General features: G+C 46.2%; 2 protein-coding genes across 3 annotated transcripts in view; one reads left to right on the top strand and one right to left on the bottom strand.

The window, feature by feature from the left end:
• Positions 1 to 22,940, top strand: part of LOC119159369 (unconventional myosin-Ie-like) — a 292,958-nt gene that overhangs the window by 4,895 nt on the left and 265,123 nt on the right. The gene's annotated exons all lie outside the window — the stretch shown is intronic.
• Positions 1 to 22,940, bottom strand: part of Ih (hyperpolarization activated cyclic nucleotide gated potassium channel Ih) — a 325,658-nt gene that overhangs the window by 247,173 nt on the left and 55,545 nt on the right. The gene's annotated exons all lie outside the window — the stretch shown is intronic.

Raw genomic sequence — 22,940 nt, 5'->3', positions numbered from 1 at the left:
ATCTAACAAACGGCAAAAGTTCGAGGAGACTGTTCTTGAATTCATTTTATCTAACAAAATAGCTTCATACAATATATTTCTGACTACATCAGCAAATATTTTACAAAAAAAAAAAGGCTAAGTAACTGTGGGATATAAATGGAGAAAATGGAGTATAACAGTGATTATTCTCGCACGACACGACTTCATGGCTTCCGCTGGACTTGTGGATTTTACGAGATGCATCGGTGACGCAATCACTTTATTATACGCGTTACGAGTCGGCGGCGAGGTATACGGTGAATTCACTTTAGTAGTCGCTCGTGCATATAGAGTATAGGCTTTAAAAGCATGCTTACTATACAGACGCCCAAAGAACAGGATCGTGATGAGATTTCGTTGCCATCCTGTAAGCGCTGCTACCGCGCAAGCGTCAATGTGTGGCTGCGGAATCAAGATACGGAGAGAGTGTTAAAACATAATACTACACAGTTTTTCCGTTCCATTCATTGCTAATTCAATGCAAGGCAGATAGAAAACAGGAACGGTAAAAAAACTACGCCAAATGTCTTCTTGGGCCGATGGAGCAAATAAATAAATAATTGAGGAGCTTTGGTTGTGAGTGGATGCGTGCGCTCTTACGTAGAGGTTTCGTGTTAGCAGGAAATGCAAAGGAAACATCGAGTTCAGAAAAATGGTTGCGTTTTTTTTTCTGCTCGCTTTGAACTATATGTTCGTTTTGGCGTTAAGATTATGGACGTTTAAATACTAGGACCTTGGGCATCTGCCTCAGTTGCGCAGAAAGCAACTAAAGCACTGCTACTTTACCTTAAGTCAACAAACCTGAGCGACCGCCTGTAAACTGTGTGTGCTCCCCGAGTGTGCTCGTGATTGTGTGTACCTTCTCATCTTTCTGCAACCTCTTTTCTCCCCTTTATTCCTTCCCCAGTGCAGGGTAGCAAACCGGATGTGCGTCTGGTTAACCTCACTGCCTTTCCTTGTATCTTTATCTCTCTCTCTCTCTCTCTCTCTAACGAGAACAAATGGGAACCAGCCGTAAACCTATAATCAATAAAAAAAAAAGAAAAAAATTGAAAGAAGGCACGCGTAGTGCAATAATGGTTGCCCTACTCACTCGATAAGTGAGCTGTAGTAGAAGCAAGAAAATAGAAGGGATGCAAGAACAACAAATGGGAACCAGCCGTAAGCTTATAATCAATAAAAAAAAGAAAGAAAAAGGGAAAGAAGGCACGCGTAGTGCAATAGCAGTTGCACTACTCACTCGATAATAGAGCTGTAGTAGAAGGAAGAAAACAGAAGGTATGCTAGAAGAACTACTAAATTATTAGAAAAAGCGTCCCTTATTTCTCCGCTCGTATAGGCAGCGCAAGCGTTTCGCCGGATATTGTGGTGGCCGCATGTTGCTATGGCACGGTGAATCCGACGCTGCTCCATTTCGGCGAACGACAGAAATGCTCGAACAGTTCTCAGCAGTACAGCGAAATGCACCGGAAGCGTTGGTCAATGCAAGAACGGGAACGCAAATGATGACGCTATGCTTATAATCGCTTGTCGCCATTTCTTCCGTGCGCAGTGCTAGTTTGAACTGTATAGAACTACAAATTAACCAGTGGCTCATTTTCAAACTGTGTTCGTTCGTTGTTTCTAGCTTTCGCGTATGTTGAGAGAAGCAAGGAAAGACGTGGAGGTTTAACCAGACGCATGTCTGGTTTGCTACCCTGTGCTTGGGGAGAGGGATAAATATGCGAAAAGAAAAACACAATCACGAGGCCACTTGGAGGAAGGAAGGTAGGAAAATCTGAGGAAAAGAACGGCAGCGAGGTTAACCAGCCTATAGGCAGCCGGTTTGCCACCCTGCGCATGGGAGGGGGGTGGGGGAGATGAAATATAGACAGCAGAGAAGGAAGATAGATAAACTCAGCACATTCGGCAGCACATGCGTGCCACTTGGAGGAGCTCATCGGTCTACATGCGGTCTCTCACAGTTGTTGTTTTTAGGTATTTAAATAGCGCTTTCAATAATTCAATGCTTTCGAGGCTCACGCATGTTCATGGTTCTATTTTATCTTGGTCGCAGAAAATATTAATTCAGGGTGGACAGTGGGACTGGTGGCATTCACCGCACTGCACGGATTTACGAAAACGGGAAGTGCCCGTGTACTGCGATTTTATCGACAAGTTAGAAGAACAGTCCATAGGGCTCGCCGAGGAGGGCTTTATTATTCTTTTTTTTTTTCGGAAGTGCTCCGGAACCAATCCGATCCAACCTCTCGCGCGGCGCGCCGATCGGAGTGGCCTCGCCTGAATCGCATCGCTGGTATACAAAGCCTCTCCCATGATGCTGCCACTTTCCTCCTCCGCCTCCACGCACTGTGACGGCCCACTTTCGAAAACTCGACGACTAGCCTCTCGGGAATCGCATCGGTGCCTCGCAGCAGCAGTGCCACGCGCTGAGTGTTTTTGTGCAAGTAGTTCCGCTCATCCGAAGGGCCACTCGCTGATGGAATTGCGTTAGCGGTATCATGCAGCGGAACCATCCGTGCCAGTCATCTCGGTTCCTTATAAGTATGCTGCGTTGCGCTCTTTGGTTTCGTACAGGAAAGCACGGGATATTGCGAAATTTTGCCCGCCGCGAATATTGAAATATTCAGGTCGAGTGAATACTGCTTATACTTGCAGTGTGGCCTTGAGTTGTCGGAGGATACCCACAGCCCCTTGTTGAGTTGTTGTTGCCATGGTTCTGTGCCGGAGCGGATTGCTGTGATCCGAGTGGTGGAAGAATTCTACATGTGAAATTTCTTTTTTACGAACTTTTAGAGCCCTCGATAACTATGTTGTCTTTCATATGCTTCTAAACATTAAAACAAAATCTTCTTGTGGTCCAGATAACATACCTAATGTATTTTTACGTCGTTACGCTGAATCACTTTCCCGCTTTCTTGTTATAATATTTCGCTTATACTCATCACAAGGCATTGTACCCGCAGATTGGTGCATCGCTCGAGTATTACCAGTTTTCAAAAAAAGAAATAATCTCCTCGTAACCAATTATAGGCCAATATCCCTTACAAGCACGTGTTGTAAACTGCTGGAGCACATCATTTCAAATTACATGGTAAATTTTTTAGACGCGCGAAATGTTCTATCGCCATTCCAGCACGGCTTCCCTAAAGGTCTTTCTACAACTACCCAATTAATTTCTTGTGTGCATTCATTCTCCTCAGTACTAGATAAATCAGGCCAAACCGATGTAATTTTCCTTGACTTCAGCAAGGCATTTGATTCAATACCGCACTCCAAACTAATTCACAAGCTTAATCTGGTAGCCCCGCCGTGGTGGTCTAGTGGCTAAGGTACTCGGCTGCTGACCCGCAGGGTGCGGGTTCGAATCCCGGCTGCGGCGGCTGCATTTCCGATGGAGGCGGAAATGTTGTAGGCCCGTGTGCTCAGATTTGGGTGCACGTTAAAGAACCCCAGGTGGTCTAAATTTCCGGAGCCCTCCACTACGGCGTCTCTCATAATCATATAGTGGTTTTGGGACGTTAAACACCACATATCAATCAATCAATCAAGCTTAATCTGGTAGGTTCTCCCTCTACAATTGGTAAATGGGTTGAATCATATTTAAGTTCACGTACACAGTTTGTTGACATAAATGGTGTTTATTCTAACCCTCTCCCTGTTAACTCCGGTGTTCCTCGGGGAAGTGCCCTTGGGCCTTTGCTTTTTCTTATTTATAAAATTGATATTACAACATGTGCTAAACAAGGTGTAGAAATCCGCTTATTAGCCGATGATTGTATTTTATTCCGTTCAATCAACTCTTCAAATGATCAGATAGCGTTGCACCAATCTGTCGAAGCCATATCTGCGTTGTGTGACCGCTGGGGAATGAATGTAAACCCTGAAAAAACTATGTTCATGCGCATCACTAACAGGAAACAGCCGTTTATTCATCCGTACAGTATAAAAGAGACCCCTATTTTACTAACAGAAAGTTACAAATATCTTGGCGCAACAATCACTAACAAACTAACTTGGTCTTCTCACATTGAAAAGATTTGTTCATCTGCACGTAGGAAATTAGGCATGCTAAGGCATAGACTCAGTAGTTCTCCACCCAGTACTAAGCTTCTAGCTTACAATACAATAATCAGGTCTGGTTCGGAATATGCATGTGAGGTGTGGGATCCGCATACTAAAACAGATATTAACAATCTAGAGAAGATCCAAAGGTTAGCCGTCCGTTTTATTTTCAACCAATTTCGCCTATCTGATTCCCCAACTGAACTAATGCAAAATAACAAAATTCAAACTCTAGAATATCGCAGGAAAATTGCAAGACTAAATCTTCTTTTCTATCTATCCAGCAAAAAAAGTGTACTTGAGCAACCAAATATTCTTTCTCCGTTATCTTCGCGTCCAACTAGACGATATCATTCACAAAAATTCACTCCTATCTTTGCTCGAACTAACAATTTCAAATACTCTTTCTTTCCTCGCACATTAACAGAATGGAACGAACTACCACATCACATTTTTGAATCTGGAAACGTGTTAAGGTGTATTGAAGATTTTTTTGAAGTAACTTAGATCTTGTACCATAATGCGTTGTATATTTACCTGTTAGTTTGTACCTCCTGTATTGTTCCTTTTATTGGTCATATCCTCATACTGTACCACCCCCCACTCCTGCCTGGGCTATTCTTAGCCTGCAGTATTTTCTAAATAAATAAATAAATAAACTTTTAGAGCCCTCGATAACTATGTTGTCCTATATACGTTCAACCGTCATGTTGCACAAAACTATCGCAAAAGCAAGCGTCTACCAATCCTGAGACTGAGCGCATTTTTTGCGATGAAGGGGGGGGGGGGACCAGTCTGCGAATGACCGCTGTTGCCGATGTAAATCATTACGATCAACTGTAGGACCGCTGTAGGACATAACAGTTCCCCACTTATATTGCTAGAATATGTGGTGCCACAGTCGTTCAACCCCTGCAGGTATGATAGATATTATACTTATATTTCTTGGATTTGAGCAGAACCTAATTGCAAAAGCAACCTGCAGTTTCGCTTTTTTTCAATATTTTATTCGTGGTTAAGTGGGTTAGAGTAGGGGGAGAAGGAGGACTTTGTGGGTCGCAGGTCGATCGGGCCTTGCGAGATATGTAGGCACCTGGAGTGCATTATAGGACAGTGGTGCATTTTTATAGACTGTATAGAGAGTGTTTTACGTTGAAAACTACCTCATTCTATCATCCGAAAATGGCAAAAAGGAGAAGCTGAAGCTTGCAATGAAAAAAAAAAAAAACCTAAAATGTGGTTGTGTGCTCGAGCTGACTAGTTTTGACTTTATAATGGACTTGTCTAATTAGAACTGATTATCTTAGCGCTAGCGTGTATATATGCTTCGTACCCTCTCCTTCTCTCAGAACAAAGGAGGGGAGGGGGAGCGTCGTGACGAATTCTGTGAGTGAAAAGGGAATTGGTACTCCGTAAAAAAAAAAAAATTGAAGGACGCGATGGTACAGATGCCCGGGAAGACGTTCCGCTGAATCGCGGTTGTCACGTCAAGGGGCGCCACTTAACACTGATAGGTTTGAAATTCCTTGGAGTGTTTAACTCGTCTAGGAATTTAGCCGTGTCCTTGGAGTTTTAAACCTGCCATTGTTTCAAACCACCCCCCTCACGTCCTTTTTTTCTTGAGATAACGGGTTAATGTTAATCTCATTAATGACAACGTAGATCGTGTCTGCTAGAATGGACAAAGTTTAGCCTTATCTAAGCCCCAGCCATCAGTCCAGGGCTGACGGGACCGTTGTGCCTGCTGTGCACGTAGACAGTACTCGCTGTAAATCCATACACTGAAGCACACCCACCTCAGTCGCGTTTATTTATTTATTTATTTATTTATTTATTTATTTATTTATTTATTTATTTATTTATTTATTCAAGTACATCACGGATTACCATTTGGAATATTATGTGAGGGGGGTCATAGATAATGTTCCAAACATCACACACCGTGAGTTAGTGAATACAAGAACAGGTAAGTTGTACAAAGTGAAAGCTAAATACAAATTTTGCAATTCACTGAACACATTATTAGTAATAAGGGTGAAGACGATACACGAAATGCGCAATAAATACACTTGACCATACGAATTAAACAGGAGCGAGCATCCTCTGCATAAACTGAAAGTCGAGGCTGTGAAAAAAAAACGTAAAATAAATAAAAAAAACTATGAAAACATAGTATGTAGTTTTTTTTTTAACGTCTCAGGGTCACGTACATCAAGAGTTTTATTTGTAAGACTGTTCCAATATTTTATGGCACGAGGTAATGCTGATGAATTGAAAGCCTGTGTTCAACCGAACAGGCGTTCCAAGCTTCCGTGATTGGGAAGACGACGAGATATACGATGCGCACGGGTAAGCGGTAGTGTAGATTTATTTATATTTTATTTATTATTATTCATTTATCCTTCGCAAGGTAATCTACTGACTGTAGATTACCTTGCGAAGGAGACCGATAAGGGCGATGTTCCTACGAGACTCCAGTGATGGAAGTGATAGCTTCTAATCGATAGCGGACACGCTTGATGCGCGCCTGTAATCACTGACGGTAAAGCGAACTGCACAATTTTGTAGAGATTCGAGTGAATAAATCAGGTATACTTGGTGAGCAGACCACACGGACGATGCAAATTTCAGCTGTGGACGGGCAAATGATAAGTGGGGTAGGTTTTGACTCGTGACGGGGCATCCCGAAGTCAGGCGACACTGCAGCCGCCGAGGGACAGGAGACCCTTTCTTGGACACACCGGCGACGCTACAAGATCCTGTTCAGCTGGCCTAGTTAAGCAGTCGGCCAGTTGTGTTCATGCTGGACGTATTTGCTACAGAGCCACGTGCGCGCGAGTTTCCGAGCAAGGTGCCTCGCGTGCCGTTCTGCCCAGCATCTCTGCGCAAGCGTGACCGACGCGGTGCATCCACTCCGCCCTGGTGGCCCTTGTTTGTGTTTCCATTCCTCGTGAAGTGGTCACTCGAGCGTCGACTTCGTCGGTATATGCAAGCGTATTCGCTTACGGAGAGGCCACGGCAACCGTGCGCGTGCGTAATTCAAGCAGGGTGGCCCTCTTTCAGCCATTCGTGTCGCCCAAGTCACGACGCTGACCACGCTGCGTACCCAGCGTTAACAGAAGTCGGCTCCTGCATGTGCTGTCTTTAGTTCGTTGCGGTATATGGACGGCGAGCGGCATAGTTTGCACTCTGACCGGGGACAGGACATAGGTGGCGTCACGATCCACACAAGCAAACAAGTATACGGTGCAAAGCAAGACGATCGCTGAGCTTTCAGCCAGTCGACTTATACCGTCGCTTCAAACATCGCATGTATGTGTATGTATAGTCTAGCGTATGACGCTATACGGACTTAACACGCGCAAGGTCTTGCGATGATGATTAGCCGGTACTTAGTTGCCGACCAGATCTTAAGTCATGATGATCAGCTTATCCTAAGTAGGAGGCTGCTGCATATCATTGACAAGTAGTCCTTACGTGCGTAATAGAATACTAACGAATGTTCTTTTGGTGTATATATACTCATCTATTTTCATTCATTTAAAATAATCAAGAGGAGCAGAGAGCGTGCCGGGCAAAAGGAAGTTCGAAAAAAGTTACGGGATTTATAAAGCCTGCTGTTGTTATGAAAACGTACTTAATTTTTATACAATGATGAAACTAGCGCCAATGTCGAGGTCTGTTCTAACGTGAACAGTCTTTCCATGAAGTAAAGTATAATGTTCAAGCAGCATCGAACAAACCATGGCGCGGTTTTCTGAGCTAGAACCTTGATAAAAGAAAGAAAGAAAGAAAGAAAGAAAGAAACAAAGAAAGAAAGAAAGAAAGAAAGAAAGAAAGAAAGAAAGAAAGAAAGAAAGAAAGAAAGAAAGGCTTCTGTTGGTGTGAAGTAGTGCATCTGCAAATATAATCAAGACAACATTTGCACTCAGATACGCCGCATGAACAAGTGCACGAGTTTGCCAGAAGCTTACTTTATGATGTATATACCGTATTTATGCGCGTAATAACCGGCCCTGACAACTCTTTGCTAGCACGTGGTAAAGTTGGCTAACGATTGGCTAATATTGGAAAGCACTGGCCGCCATTCCCCTATGCTCAGTCCCTTTGCGAAAGCGCCGACGCGGTTCTGATCGAGAAGAAAAAAAATAAATAAAATGCTTCGCACACGCGACGGTTCTCCGTAGTTCAATTCGCCGCTAATCTTGGTGCACCCGTCGCTTGATCGACTGCCACCATTTCTAAGAGTTATAACCCCAGCGCATTTACACTTCAAAGGCTAGCGCAAAATCGCGTCAGCAGAAACCCACCCTAGTAGGCGCTGTTGCTTCGCGCATTCGGCCGGAGTCGGCCCATTACGCAAAGTTACCCCTCATACTCGCGCCACGAGCGCCTTTTGTGTCCTGGTCCTTGCTCGGCCTGCCGGGCGAATGGAGAACGCGGAGGAGACCGAAGCGGCGCGTCTCGCACGGGCGCAGAACGAAAACTCGTAATCCGCATGCAGCAGTCGAGGCAGCTATCTTGTCTGTGACTGTGCTTTCGCCCTTCGCTCGCCTGCGTCTTGCCATAAGTCGCTGCTTCGTCATCCTTTGTGCGCGGTGACTGCAAATCCTGCTAGAGTTTCGGCCTATTATGCCATTCCACCGTACGAATGAGGCTCCACAATTCTTGTCGGGCGAACATGCTGTGAGATATATCTCTTTTTAAGTCTCTCGGTCCATTGTATACATTATAGTGTTCTTTTCTTTAAATATTGAGCTTGCGCCGCTTTACGATCCCGGCCCTTTCTTTCTTTCTTTCTTTCTTTCTTTCTTTCTTTCTTTCTTTCTTTCTTTCTTTCTTTCTTTCTTTCTTTCTTTCTTTCTTTCTTTCTTTCTTTCTTTCTTTCTTTCTTTCTTTCTTTCTTTCTTTCTTTCTTTCTTTCACCGACAGCTGTCTGGCACTTCTTGGTCGCTTTTCAAACGAACAGTCGTCAGCGGTGCGTGAGTGGAGTTCAGGCAAGCGAGATTGCCATATGCATGCATGCATACACGTGCGGGCTCTTGTTCACCGTTACGCCGGTTTCACTCGCTGCACTGCCTTTCGCGCTGCCTCAAACCCACTTTCTTTCGCGGTCGATGCTCTCTTCAACTCTCCTTCGTCCGCACTGCTTTTCGGTGTGGCCGTCCCTTCGTTTTTCCGGATGCGCGTAGGCAAAACGACGCCTGAAATCCTGAACCGTAAATTATGTGCGCGTATACTCGTTCTGTGTGCGCCAGCGTCAGGCCACTGAACCCACCCCATTTCGTAGCCGCGACTCGCGCTAGTTTTAGGTGGTCTACTCAAACCCGTCGGTCGTTTCGTCGACAACGCCCGATTGTCGCGACTTGTCGCTAGTGGAAATTCAGTTGGAGAGCGCCAAATTGTTTCGCTGCCGCCAACTGGAGAAAAATCGGCAAAGCTTTAGGTTAAAGCAAGCGCTTGCTCAGCTGCTTTTCGTTTTAATCGAGAATGAGTCGAGGTCATGTCAAGTTTAACCATGTTAAAAGAAAGGACTGCTTGCTTTGTGCATTAAATATGGAACGCGAAATCTAGAACGACTTTTTCACGTAAAGTGCTAACAGGAAAATGAGGGAAAAAGAGAAAGCTTGACTTTCATTTTAAAACACCTCAGATGTGTTCAAGATGTTCGTGTGTGTTAGACAAAGGCGCCGGTTGTGCAAGGCACTACAGTTAATGTATGGATATTGCTACGCGCCAGTGCATGGAGACGAAGAAGAAAAGCATATAGACTGGCGCGAGCTAATCACTGTGGCTGGCGCTGCTCGCTTAACCAGCTGAAAATACATCTGTGACTACCCCTCCGATTCGGTCTCCTTCTCGCAACAATATGAACGGGAAATCGAGAAACGGAAACTGACGCCTACCCGTTGGTAAGATTGAAGAGCACAATGGACGAAGACGAAATATACATGAACAGCAGGACCTAGCCCTGGTCATGTGTCCTTCTTCCTCGTCCGTGTTGCTGCTGAGCCTAGCAAATGTCCGCCAACTTGCCTTGACCAAAGCACTTGTTCTAACTAATGCGAAGCATTAGCGAAATTCGGCGACTTTGAGCGTATCTATCTATCTAGCCGCTTACGTTTGAGTGCTCTCATGGAGGGTAAGATAGTTTGACGAATCAAAACATGAATAATGTCACATTCCCGTCACGTACGTCGCCAATGATTTGTGGGGTTTAACGTCTCAAAATCACCATAAGATTATGAGAGACGCCGTAGTGGAGGGCTCCGGGAATTTAGACCACCTGGGGTTCTTTAACGTGCACCCAAATCTGAGCACACGGGCCTTCAACATTTCCGCCTCCATCGGGAATGCAGCCGCCGCAGCCGGGATTCGATCCCGCGACCTGCGGGTCAGCAGTCGAGTACCTTAGCCACTAGAACACCACGGCGGGGCACGTACGTCGCCAAACACTTTCCGCCAGACAGTGGCAGATATCCACGGGTGAGTATGTGCCACTGGTATGCGTGTATGTACCACAGGTGATTGACACTTGATATCTACCTAGGAACGATGAGAACACACATGGGCAATTTTTACACGCGAGCGTTAAGAAATACCCGACGTCGGTAGCGTCGACCCGACGAATGCAAATAATCAATGTCAGGATCCCAACTGGAATCCAACCCAAGTATTTCTCGTGGTAATGAAGCATTTTCTCACAGAGCTGAGCACGGTCTCAAAACTACTTTTCAAATAGACACTAATCGTCGTGAAACGTCAATAGTGGTTGCAGTGCTGGCTGCCCAATTTTATAAACATTACATATGTACTCCTTTGATACAGCCGTCACGTCGAGTTAAGTCAAATTGTGGTTAGTTGCCATGCGTTTAAGTTGATTTATGAAGTAGTGTCCAGGGCTAGCATCCACGCGAGCATCAGCGTTTCATATCAGCGTCTGGTGTTGCTAATACGCATGTTCCTGTTGGCATCGTTGCGCAAGTGCAAACAACTGGTTATGTAAACATCTGCAACTCTTCAACATATGTCTGTGCGTGCAACACTTGTACTCTTATTTAGCGTAATTTCATGACGTGTCACTCATTAAAAAAATTGCAACACGGTCACCTTCTCTCCGCATGCTTCGCGTAACGTCGATTCCCAGGTACGTGGAATCTGCTGAATCTTTAACACGAAAGCTAAAGGGAATCCACACGGATTTCCCACTTGCCGAAAAATTCAGCCTGGCCGAGGTATCTAATCTGAGAGCGTCGCCTCTTCTTGGTGGTCGCGCTATCGATTCAGCTAATCAGGAAACAAGCGATTCGCAGCGCGAATGCGTATTCATCGATGACTCGAAGCGTACAAATCGCAAATTACTTGCAATAGCTCAGACATATATATTAAAAGACGTCATCAAAGAATAAATTAATAACGTTGTCTTGAAGTTCACGTACACGAAATACAGACTGTCATTCCTCACCATTTCATAAAATTCAAATGCTCGCCCTGAAGCACTGCGTGCACTGGCGTTCCTATTTGTGATAATACAAGGCGGTCGACCGTTCTCCAGGTTCACGCTACGACGCTTTCACGGCCAGCCAGATGCGACCGACAACACGGCTCGTAGTTTGCGAGTGTTCGTTGTCCATCGTTGCGTGAAATCGCGCGAAGTGGCCGTGTCTGGGCGACATCGTAATCGCCTCTTCGGACATTTCGAAAGGCGCAACAGCGTTCGATCAGAATCTCTCCCATTGTCACCGAAAAAAAACACAACACAAAAAACAGCAAGCTTTCTGCTTTTTTATTTCATTTCTTCTCTCTCCTTGCGATTCGAGCATCTTCGTGGGGCCGCGGTTGTTCCCCTAACTCGCCGTCCCTTCGCAAATTGCGGGCCTCTAGCTCGCGAGGCTAATTTTAGCCAACTCCAACTCGAGTAGGCATCACCAAGAAAAAAGGAGGATGCGGAACAACTTTGCCGCTTTGCGAGTTGCCTGGTCTCGCCTCGCACTTTATTTTTTTTCTCTTTCCAGTCGGTAAACTCGTGTTTGACGCGCACGCGAATGTTTCGAGTAATTTCACGCTCACGTGAGCGTCGATTGCGCCCTGTTCCTCGTAAAGTGTGAAGTGTACTTTTTTTCTTCTTTTCATTAAAAAAAGTCTCTCCTTCATCTTCCTCTTCTCCAGCTGCTGGCCTCGGGTTGTCGGTCCACGTGAACACTGCTCTATAGAGTTTGGAACAAGCGATGTAATAATTAAGGGAGTTTAACATCCAAAAAACCGCGATATGATCGTGAGAGACGTCGTATAGTGGAGGGCTCCAGAAATTTCGACATTAGAGTGCTCTTTAAAGCGCACCTAAATAAGTGCACACGGGCCTATAGCATTTTCACCTTCATCGAAATGCAATCGCCGTGGCCGGGATTCGATGCTGTGACGTTCGGGTCGGCAGTCGAGTGCCATATCTACTAGAATACCTCAGTGGGCAATGAGGAATCAAGGAGGAATACTAAACGTGGTAGGGCCCGCTTTGATGCTCGGACGGTATCAAATAATGTCCCGTTGCACGACAATATGGTCTGCAGTTTGTTCCTCAGTACACGGAATCAGAGGGCAGTGCGTAGAACCAAAAATGAAAATCCACCACAGAAGGCTGAATTATGAAGCGCTGTCAGAAGCGCCAGATAATGGCTTTACACGTTTATCGGTCGAACGCTCGTAGACAATCCCATGTGCAGATTTTCTGCGCTTCGAACATATTGAAAGTAATAACACCCTTGCCTCGAGATAACCAACTGGATGTGCTCAAGGCGACAAGTCCTGCTGACTGGGCGAATTGATGCATGATGAAATGATATTGCTTTAGCGCAGCTCAGTTTGAGCGTGAAGAAAAAATGCTACAAATCAAGAAGGGGGGAAAAAGCAGACGACAGTGTAATCGCTAACTTTGAACGTTTATCGTATCTCGCGTACTTTTATCTCCCATCTCGCTGAACGCTGTGAGTGTGTCACGCTGTTGTCAACTCTGTAAACTTTCTACGCAGTGTGCTAGCTGAAAGTGGGCACGTATATATTATGGCATGTGCAAGAAAGCACACTTTTTTTTTTGTTGGCTCTGGATTGATTGATTTGTGGGGTTTAATGTCCCAAAACCACCATATGATTATGAGAGACGCCGTAGTGGAGGGCTCCGGAAATTTCGACCACTTGGGGTTCTTTAACGTGCACCCAAATCTGAGCATATGGCTCTGGATTGATAGGCTATTTCGGCCTCTAGCATTTCTATATATGGTCATTTGCAGGGTAGCAAACCGGGGTCTTCTGCTGATTAACCTTCCTACCCTTCCTTTCTCTCCCTCGTTTCATTTGAGTACTGATTCCCCAAATGTTTTTTATAAACAATCGCCTGTGAATTGTACCATCATCATCATCATCATCATCATAATCATCATCATAATCATCAGCCTGACTACGTCCACTGCAGGACAAAAGCCTCTCCCATGTTCCGCCACTTAACCCGGTCGTGTGCTTGCTGCTGCCAATTTATACCAGCAAACTCATCTGCCCACCTAACCTTCTGTCTCCCCCTAACCCGCTTGCTTCCCTTCTCTGGGAATCCAGTTAGTTACCCTTAATCACCAGCGGTTATCCTGTCTACGCGCTACATGCCCGGCCCATGTCCATTTCCTCTTCCTTATTTCAACTATATCTTTAACCCTCGTTTGTCCCCTAATCCACTCTGCTCTCTTCTTGTCTCTTAAGGTTACACCTACCATTTTTCTTTCCATTGCTCGCTGCGTCGTCCCCAATTTAAGCTGAACCCTCTTTGTAAGTCTCCAGGTTTCTGCTTCGTAGCTAAGTACCGGCAAGATACAGCTGTTATATACCTTCCTCTTGAGGGATAGTGGCAATCTACCTGTCATAATTTGAGAGTGCTTGCCGAATGTGCTCCCCCCTATTCTTATTCTTCTAGTTACTTCAATCTCGTGATTCGGCTCTGTGGTTATTACCTGCCCTAAGTAGACATAGTCTTATACAACTTGAAGTGCACTATTACCTATCTCGAAGCGCTGCTCTTTTCCGAGGTTGTACATTACTTTAGTTTTCTGCAGATTAATTTTAAAACCCAGCTTTCTGCTCTCCTTGTCTAACTTCGTAATCATGAGTTGCGATTCGTCCCCTGAGTTACTCAGCTATGCAATGTCATCGGCGAAGCGCAGGTTACTAAGGTATTCTCCATTAACTCTTATCCCTGACTGTTCCCATTCTAGGCTTCTGAAAACCTCCTGTAAGCACGCGGAAGATAGCATTGGGGAGATTGTGTCCCCCTGCCTTACACCCTTCTTGATTGGTATTCTGTTGCTTTCTTTATGAAGCAATTGTATAGATGAAGGTAAAACGGTGACCTTCAGCCTGACTATAAACGTAGCTATAAACCTAGAAGCATTTCTTGGAGAGGACAAGCAACGAGTCCTTCGAGCCACAGAACATTTTCATCTTCATTGTCAAAATGGGCCTGCCACGGTGGTGTAGCGGTTACGGTTCTCGGCTGCTGAGCCGAAGGTTGCGGGTTCGATCCCAGTCGGGGGGGGGGGGGTGTCGCATTTCGGTGGAGCCGAAATGTTATAGAGGCTCGTGCACTGTGCGGTGTCAGTACTCGTTAAAGAACACAAGATGGTCAAAATGCCCAGTGCCCTCTACTACGGCGTGCCTCACACCTTGATTTTGGGACGTAAAACTCTGAATATTCTTAATTGTTACGGCGGTGTTCTTGCTGCGCATAGAATTCTATAACGTGAGGGCAGCGCCCAAACAAGCACTCGAAGGATCGTTGCAATCTGAAGGGCAATCGGCGAACATAGATGCGGGGACTCATCAAGAGAGCGGCGACGGGCGGGTAAGATAACAAAAGAGAGAAGCTCACGATGGTGGCGGTCTATAAGTGATAAGCCAAAGAGGAAGTCAGTTTTGGTCTTGTGGTTGAAGCATAAAAACGGGGCGCACCGCGGCGGTGGTATACGTGTGAGGGACACACGCGGCACCTGAAAAGAAACGGTCTTACGCAAGCAGTTTCGCTGAAACGTCGATTTGTAGGCCAGAAAAAAAAAGATTGATTTTACATGCGAAGCAGCTCTTTGACTCACGTGTGTAACGCCGTCCGTCCGTACGAACGCGCCGCATCGCGTTCCCCTTGCCGCAGGCGTTGGAGCGGTTCCATGTACGTCACGCCGCAGCTGCGCGATGACGTCAACCTCCCCTATCACGCTTCCCTCTCAGGTGCGTGCTGACGTCACTCTCTCTCTCTCACCCGTAATACGCTCGCCGCAGCACCCGCAGCTTCCGGCTCCTCCGCATGCTCGCAACACACTTCTCTCTCTCTCTCTCTCTCTCTCTCTTTCTCTTGCCCCGCCGCCGTGGTCTAGTGGCTAAGGTACTCGGCTGCTGACCCGCGGGTTGTGGGATAGAATCCCGGCTGTGGCGGCTGCATTTCCGATAGAGGCGGAAATGCTGTAGGCCCGTGGGTTGGGATTTGGGTGCACGTAAAGAACCCCAGGTGGTGAAAATTTACGAAGCCCTCCACTACGGCGTCTCTCATACTCATACGGTGATTTCGGGACGTTAAACCCACCATATCAATCAACCAGTCAATCCATTTTTTCTCTCTTCACCCTCTCCACCGCCCGCAACGCTCGACCGCACGTCTAGTGGGAACACTCTTTCGGCTCGTTTATCTGTGATGAAACCTACACGAAACCCAACCAGCCTCCCGTGGATTTGAGTTTCAAACAGATGTTTACTCGAGTGAACGCTACACTAAGTTTCGCTTCAAACCGTTCTTCTAGCACCCGTGTCGACGCCCGTTTCAAGCGGGTTAACGCCGTGCGCACCGCTGCTGCTTCGTATCCCACCAGGATTCCCTTCGGGGAGATGATCCATTTCCTCGAGCCGCACAAGGAACTATATTTGTGAGCAATAGGAGCTAGAACACTGAAAATAACTTTTCGATGGTATTGCCGCTAAGCGGTCCTCTTGTCGTTCTGTCGTTGTTTTGCGCTCGCGCTACAACAATCGTCATGACCTACCAACTAGTCCAAACCACCACGTGGCTAAACGATGTTGGCAAGCCCCAAAGTGTTCATTACACTAAATGCTCAGAAGGAAGGCCATCTTTGGCAATGAAAGTATTTAACAATCGTATATTGTGAGTAACTGTTGGGTGAACATGAATTTGGTGTTCCGGCTCAGACATGTTCCTCCTGTGAAACCACCCGTTAGACACTAAAACACTTCGCAGTATCTATAGCTGCATACGACTGTTCGATAGATGGGTCACTAGCTACAGATGGATGAAAGGAAAGGAAGTCAAGTCAGGCTTATTTAATTTTTTTTTGCATTCAATTTGCAACATGACATAAAAGGAATGAATTGAACATAATGCAACGAAAGAAGTCACTAAAACTGTAAACAGCAGGGCGTAGATAAGCGCGTTACTTAGACGCCTCTATTATTCTTAAAAATAATTTAGTCCAGTTTGTTCAATGACATTATCTCGCGTTGCACCGCGAGACCTCGCGAGAGCGAGTTACTAGGCAGGCATAGCCTCAGCTTTTGTCCGTTGGACGAAAAGCGCTTTTATACTCTGCACCATGCTTGCGTCACTGTTATTCTTTAACCACTGCGTGTTGTTTAGAGACAGAAAGGAGAGGAGAACGAATAGTCTTTCACTCCGTCATTCATCTTCGTGCTAACATTGAGATCTTTCTTTCTTTCTTTCTTTCTTTCTTTCTTTCTTTCTTTCTTTCTTTCTTTCTTTCTTTCTTTCTTTCTTTCTTTCTTTCTTTCTTTCTTTCACTTAGCCGCGGATGCACCCCTTGCTTCCCAGTGGCTGACCGCCGAACAGCAGCGTTAGCGCGTGAAAGAGCGGCTGCGAAGAGAGCACCTGGGCGCGTAACAGTTTCTTCCTCTTCTTACTCGTACAAGGTGCGGGTGCGTATAGCACAGAACGAGCACGTAGCATACGCGTTCGGAGCGGCGTGATTAACGAGGGCGCCGAGCGGATGTAATTAAAACGAAAGGTGAGGCCACCTCCCACTCCTGCGAAGTTTTCTTGCTTTAAAATGCCCACTTTGCGGCTCCCTGACCACCGGACCGCTCCGGCCAGAGCAACCCCTCTCTTGCGGAATCGCATGCGCCACCCTCTTTCAATTAATGTTACTCCTCCAGTTTTTTATTTATCCTTCCTTCTGTCGGTTCCAGTGAAGGAGCCACTCTCGAATTCGCCTTCTTCTTCAACTTCCCTCCCGAGTCTTACCGAAGCGAGTTGCGCGTGGCGATTTGTGTTTCTGTTGCTGCTACATGTTTAAACTTAAGCTGCACTCGGAAGACGAAAAAGAAAGTAGGAAAAAAAAAATGGCGGGTCGCGATTAACGCTGGCGCACACGCAAGAGTTTTACGGCTGCCGTGCCGCATTCCTCTTCCTCCTTCTCGCTTGCGGCACCTGCTTAATTTTCTTCCTTTTGTTCCCCGCACGGTGATGTTCCTCCGACCAACTCCTAATCTGAGTCGCCCCTTCTTTGTTTCTCGTGCTCTGTGCGTGTGTGTCTGTACTGAGTTTCCTTCCAGCCCCTCTGTTTTATTATTTCCCTAGGCAGCGCTACTTCGTTTTGCCGCCTGCCTTTCCTTCAAGTTTATGCTATCCCGATTCGAATTTGTTTTTTTTTCATCCTTTAAATACAGCCAATTTAAGTACTCGGCCTTTTCTTGCGATTAAGTCGACTTTGAGACATTCCCCAGCTGCATGGGCTATTCATTGCAGAGATTTATGTTCGTTGAGCGCGCTGGGTACTGCCCGACTTTCCGCAGTGACAGTAACTGAGCATTCTTGTCGCTGAGCATGAGGCTGTTGGTTGGATCCCCAGTCGCGTTCCGATGGAAAGGAAAGGCGAAGAGAACTCTCGCTTATGTTTACATTTGTGGGCTCTTTGACGAAGCTTAGGTCTACAACCTCTGTGAGCGTAAAAGACTACGTAAGACGAACGGAGAACGCAAAACCAGTGCTTCTTTCAACTGAATCTTAGGTGTTCGATATCTAAACGAGGCCCTCAATACGGCGTCTGTCGTATAAATCATCTGGTGCCACTCGCACGTCCAGCTTCAACGATATAAGTTGATGCAGGTGGCTTGGGCTGTCTAAATCCTCTGTGTACGTCCCACATCGGATGTCGTGCTATGATGAAACATTCTCGTTTGAGGCAAACATTCATGGTGGTTATCCTCGACTGGTTTACGTCCCTGTGGGTATCGCAGTTTCTTTTTTTTTCACTTTATCTTTTTGATAAAGTAGTCGTATGGCACTTTTTCTTCATTCGTTTATTTGCTTATTTATCGCCTTACGTTGACGCGTCACTTTGCCGCGCTTGAGACAGTTGCAGCGAATACGTATGCAACTTGCACGAGGGTAGTTGCCTGGTGCCTGCTTCGCGGTGACACCGGTAACAGCCGGCATGTTTGCAAACGAAAAATTAAAAGCTGATTCGCACGGGTAAGCTTGCTGAAGCGTTCACGATTTTTGCTGAAGCGTTCACGAAAAAACAAAAACTTTGAAACCTTTCATTAGGGGCAAATAAGCAGAGTTCTGATTGGTGTAAGCCAGGAGAGGAGCACATCGGCATTCTGGCTGACAACAATATAACGCGTCTAATAATAATAATAATAATAATAATAATAATAATAATAATAATAATAATAATAATAATAATAATAATAATAATAATAATAATAATAATAATAATAATAATAATAATAATAAGTATTATTAGCAGTGTTTAACGTCCCAAAACGAACGACGATGTAATTGTGAGAGACGCTGGAGTGGAGAGCTCCGGGAATTGCGATCATCCGATGTTCGACATTGCACAGGGTTCACATTTCGTATCCTTGAAATGCGACCGCCGCGCCCTTAATAATCAAACCCGCTACCTTCTGGTCACCACCCGAAGTTCACTGCTCCACTGCGGCGGACAACACGTCTCTAATAAGTACGTAGTAAAATGAGGTATATATACGCGCGCTTTTCAATATTCAGCAGGCTTTAACGGCATTCGTGACATACGTACGCATATGAGCGAGACCAGTGGCGTTAGGAGTGCTTCCCATAAAGCGTAATATGTGCACGTCACGTCCCTGAGAGCACGCATTTGCCACGCGTGACAAAAGCTGCGTATAGCACACATCGCGCACACACCCGAAGCCGCCAACGTGCGACGCGTCGACAGTTCGGAACCGCTTTTCCGGGACGCGCCTTACGGCTGTTATTGTTTTTAACGTGGGCAGCTAATACCCGGAAACACGGCGGTTGTGTTCTTTGGCGTGTTGATCTTCTTTCTGTCTTACCTTCGATTATGTCTGCGACCTATACAAACAGCCTGTTGACGCGAGAGCAATACCCCACGCTACTTGCTATGCAGATGTTGCGTAATCTCTGTTCGCAGCTGACCACGCGTGCCGCAGTCAATACGCTGTACGTTAGTTTTGGCTCTGAGGGCGTACTAGCTACCGTTGCGGATCAACATTTCCGCAACCGCGTTACTCATTTGCATGTTTCGTGCTCGCGCGCTGAGCGCGCAAGCCTGCTCAATAACTTTCGGCGTGCGTACTTAGCGCCCAAAAACAACGCGCTACGAGGCCGCAACCTGTAAGGGGGAAAAAAAAGTGACACAAATCGCACCATCCCCGGAAACGCACGATCTTTGATTCGATTCTCGTTAATGCTTAACGTGTGCCACGGCCAGCCGACCAACCTATGTGCCTTATAGTATGTCGCCACTGTGTGTGCATTGTTCGTGCGCAATAAGTACATTAGGACGGACATTTCTACCACATCTTTCGTACTTCACCACAAGAGCGCGCTGGGGGGTGCTCTGACCTGCTGTTTTGTCTGCAGCCAGGGCCATGTGCTCGAAAGACAAAAGAACTCGAGTTAGCACCGCTATGTACTACGTGGCGTGAGTGCTTAGAGGAGGCAGTACGTTCGGTCCCGGACGCAATTATTACTCGGACTATTAATAAGGGCCGCCTTTCCTTGTTTGGAGAGTGAATGCCGGGCCGCGGGAGGGCATTTCTTTCTTTGCTTACTCAATGCGCGTGGCGCGCGCCCCCTTGCGCTGGTCGTATATCGACCTGGGTGGGACAAGGCAAAGCCGGCGCATTGAAACCTTTCTTGAGTCGGACGTGCCTTTCTCCTTTTTGTGCAGCGATCGATGCGCAGACTTGCGGAAACAGAAATATAAAGAAAGAAAGAAAGAAAGAAAAAAAAGAAAGAAGGAAGGAAGGAAGGAAGGAAAGAAAGAAAGAAAGAAAGAAGGAAAGAAAGAAAGAAAGAAAGAGAAAGAAAGAAAGAAAGAAAGAAAGAAAGAAAGAAAGAAAGAAAGAAAGAAAGAAAGAAAGAAAGATGGCGAACTGGGCGGCACGCCGCCACGAAGTTCCGTTACTACGTCTACGTGCTCGTCTTGTATGTTTGGAACAGGGAGTTGTATATGGCGGGATGTATAAGCAATTCGCCCATGTCTACTGTGTTCTATACCGATGTACCATATGTCCTTTATTATTGTCATAGACGGGCTCTTCTGTCTAGTTTAAGTTGCAGGTGAAACTATTTATGTTGGCCCCTTTGTGGGGATGATCATGGGCATCGATCGATTGCGAGCTGTTTCAGAATGGTTTCAGGTGAGAGATAAGCCATCGAACAATAAGAACGGAGGTGCCGTCACAGATTTATTCCGTCACAGCATGGTACAAATAAAATGGTACGTGGGTGGGGGCGTGGGCACAAATTGTTTTTTTTTTCGTGGAGGGGGGGATCATTTATAAATAGTTAATTTTCGCTCTGTATGCCACAACGAAAAAAAAAAATTTGGGGGGGGGGGGGGAGGGCAGAGGGGGCACGGTTCCGGTGTGCCATTTCCTGGATATGCCGCTTCAGGTGCGTTATAATAAGGAGCAAACAAGGAGAGGAGTAAAACCTAAAAGTTGATTGATTGCTTGATTGATTGATTGATTGATTGATTGATTGATGGATATGTGAGGTTTTACGTGCCACAACCAACATATGATTATGAGAGACGCCGTGGTGGAGGGCTTCGGAAATTTCAACCACCTGGGATTCTTTAACGTGTACCCAAATGTGAGCACACGGGCCTACAGCATTTCCGCCTCCATCGAAAATGCAGTCTCCCTCAGCCGGGATTCGATTTCGTGACTTGCGGGGGTCGGTAGCCGAGTACTTTAGCCACAATAGACCTCCGTGGTGGGAAAAACCGAAAAGTAACTTGGGCGTTCATTGGGAAGGGGGGGGGGGGGGGTTGGAAGTGGACAAAATTTCAGCGCAGTGCCCCCCCCCCCCTCCCCAGTTCCTGTCCACGGAAGGCACCGAGAGCGGAGGGGGTGGTCACTGCGCCTCCATCCCCCTACTTCTCCTGAACTCCCTACGTGTGGGACCCTTACGCTCAGTACAAAAGACTAAGACGAGGTATTAGAGGAGGGTGGGGTGGGGGGGGAGGCCTGCTCATATCTCTACTATCTTAATACCTTCTTCGCGCTCCAATGCAAGGAATATCGGTTGCAGTCTTATTTGTTGCCCAGTCGTTTTTTCTTATTTTTTTTTCTGTCTTGATAGTTATGCTCTGTAAGCTACTACGAGATACCCGGTTGGTGATTAACCGACAAGCATAGGTGCTCACTCGCCTAGGAAGCAGTTCTATATAAGAAATCAAATTGCCGAATCGCTTTGACCCGAAAAAAAAAACAACAAATGCTTTAAGAAGCGGCTGGCTAGCAGCCTCGTGCAATGCTTTGTACGCGCGCCTTAACTGGCGATCTCGTTGAGAAATATCGTGCAGGTGAGCTGCTGTTCAGCGTGTGCACGTGTAGCATTGGACTGCGTCGTAACGCGTTCCTGCTTCCGAAGCACACGTACATTGACTCCGTGTGTTACGCCGCCATTATACGGCATGGGGAAACGGAAGTGTAGTACCGTGTGATAGCGAAAACGCTCACAGAACGAGTAACCGCTTCCATCGCTAGTCGCGGACGCTATCCTAACTATTGTTCGCGTATGAAACTTGTTCTCCGACGGTATAGCCGTGCGTCTTCGTGGGCCACCGACCGCACAACTTATTGAGGGACGTACAACTTTGTACGAACGACGAAAGTCGTTTCTGAATCGAAGACCCGCTTTGTGCTGCGCGGGTGGTCCGATTCGTCCCCGTTTTTTTTCTCGCTCTATTGTTTCTTACATTGGAGAGACTGCGGTCGATGACCTTGCAGGAATGTGTTTCACTGTTCAAAGCCCTCACAAGGCAAATGTAATGATGTGTCACTTTAACTGAAATGTTTATTGATAGCAGTTGAAGCATTAGCACATAAACCGGCAGTGTCTGGTGGCTATAGCGTGGATGTGATGATGTGCCTCCCCGGAGCTTCTCTGTCGCTTTCCGCGAACGGTAATTTCGAATATTTAATTATTTTAACTACGTGATTGTCTCCGTTTGCGGGATTTCTGGCGTGACCATTTCATACGTAACGTTTCGCACGAAGGACAATTCACAAGAGCGATATCTAAGAAGCGAGATTCTTACGCAGCCCATACGCAAGATTCCGTTAAGTTTGCGCTCTTTGGATGCCTCTGTCAAGTAATTAACGCACAGGGTTCTTGAGCGTCAACCTACTACCTTTTGCATGGTCAATGACCGCGCTGCTTTTTCCGTGACATGTCTCATAAATAGATTAATTTCTTTGACACACCTGTTCGTTCTAAATCTAGAAGCTTGTGAGCTGAGGATTACCGCTGGTTGTCTGAACATTTTCGCTTACCG

The sequence above is a fragment of the Rhipicephalus microplus genome, chromosome 1 (genome assembly GCF_043290135.1).
Source record: "Rhipicephalus microplus isolate Deutch F79 chromosome 1, USDA_Rmic, whole genome shotgun sequence".
Classification (NCBI taxonomy): domain Eukaryota; kingdom Metazoa; phylum Arthropoda; class Arachnida; order Ixodida; family Ixodidae; genus Rhipicephalus; species Rhipicephalus microplus.
This window is presented reverse-complemented; position numbering and strand designations above follow the sequence as displayed.